Source organism: Coffea arabica, chromosome 10c (assembly GCF_036785885.1).
Source record: "Coffea arabica cultivar ET-39 chromosome 10c, Coffea Arabica ET-39 HiFi, whole genome shotgun sequence".
Taxonomy (NCBI): domain Eukaryota; kingdom Viridiplantae; phylum Streptophyta; class Magnoliopsida; order Gentianales; family Rubiaceae; genus Coffea; species Coffea arabica.
The window spans coordinates 15,606,702-15,608,427 of NC_092329.1; the positions used below are offsets into that span (position 1 = coordinate 15,606,702).

The 1,726-nt window shown below is 31.3% G+C and overlaps 1 non-coding gene across 1 annotated transcript; it reads right to left on the minus strand.

Annotated features, from left to right (window-relative positions):
• Positions 1 to 1,295: 1,295 nt before the first annotated feature.
• Positions 1,296 to 1,402, minus strand: LOC113715275 (small nucleolar RNA R71). Its single transcript, XR_003453911.1, has one exon. It is a non-coding gene; the product is annotated as a small nucleolar RNA R71 (small nucleolar RNA).
• Positions 1,403 to 1,726: the final 324 nt, after the last annotated feature.

Here is a 1,726-nt window from a genome sequence, read left to right on the forward strand (position 1 = left end):
ATTACTTGTTGTTACTTAATCACCAATAGCAAGTTTTTAATTGTTATTACATAATGAAAATTGGTAATAATGATATAACAACATAAATGGAGTTTAAGGAGTAGACTCATAAGAATAGAGGTACACTTAAGTGAATTAACTTTGCATTTCACGAAGAACAAAGAGTAGATCTAGTTATTCATCATGAGAATAGGAAAAACTAAACTATTCTAAACCACTACATCATGAGAGTGAGTTTTACGAAATTTGGAAATGAATCTTTAGTTAAACAAGAAGTAAATCTATTCACTTATATCTTTGCGCCATAAGTGGACTCTGTCTCTTTAGATTCAAGTATTTAGTGAAATTTGTTCATTGTTATCTTGCAAGTTATTTAGTTAAAATAGTTAGATAGCAAGTATTTTTATTTCTTTTGTCTTCATTCGATAGATAGTCTAAATAATAGAGTAAGTAAAGGATCTAGTACTTATAATAGTTGCTTCTCGTGGAATCGACCCGATATATGTCCTAAACTACTATTTGACTTATATACTTGCAGTCAAACGGATATATTTTGAATTAAACTTGCACTTATATTGAAAATCCATCAAGTTTTTGGCATCGTTGCCCGGGAGCGATAATATTAGAACCTAACAATCTTTATTAATTTAGACATTTTCTTTATTAGTTAGATTAAATTTTGCCAATAGATAGGTTAAGAATTTTTATTTATTTTTATGATATAATTACTACATTATCTCTTTTCTGCTTGCTTGTAGTATATAAACCAGATATTACGTGTGGTTGCATCTTTTGATTCGAAAATTGAAAGGACACTGCGTAGACAAAAAAAGTGTACACCACAACAAAAGGAAAAAAAGGTTCAAGATATAGAGGGAATCGCTATTGAATTGTCTTTTGAAGAAGAAATGGTGGAAAATGAAACAAATATGTGAACTCTTAGAGATTTTACTCTACCGGAGATGCAAGGATCACAAACAAGTATAGCATAGCTAACAGTAAATGCTAACAATTTTGAGATTAAACTATCACTCATTCAAATGATTCAATAATCTCAATTTGGAGGTAATGTCGTAGATGACCTAAATGCACACTTAATCACATTTTTGGACATATGTAATACAATTAAAATGAATGGAGTTAGTGAAAATGCTATAAGGCTAAGATTGTTCCCGTTTTCTTTGAGTGATGAAACTAAAATTTGACTACACTTCCATGATCCTAATACTTTGACTACTTGGGATGATTTATCTAGAGCACTCTTGAATAAATATTTTCCACCAAGTACAATGGCTAAGTTTAGAATAGACATTACTAGTTTTAGCCAATAAGATGATGAATGATTATATAAATCGTGGAAAAGGTTCAGGGGTTTGCTACGGAAATGTCCACACCATGGATTTCTCGATTGGTTCATTGTTCAAATTTTCTATAATGGTTTATCTTTCTCTACTAAAATTACTATTGATGCACCAGCTGGTGAAGTTTTAATGGATAAATCACCCCAAAAAACTCAAAACTTGATAGAAGAGATGGCGGCAAACAACTACCAATGGGCAAGGTAATTCTAGGTGCCAACTAGGTATGATCAAAATGGACACTCTAAATATGTTAAGTGCCCAAATGAATAATGTGATAAAATTGCTAAGTAGACAATCTGGAGTTGGCCCGAATTCTTCATCTAATGTACATGTTGCATATTGCTCTATATGTGGGGATGACCATG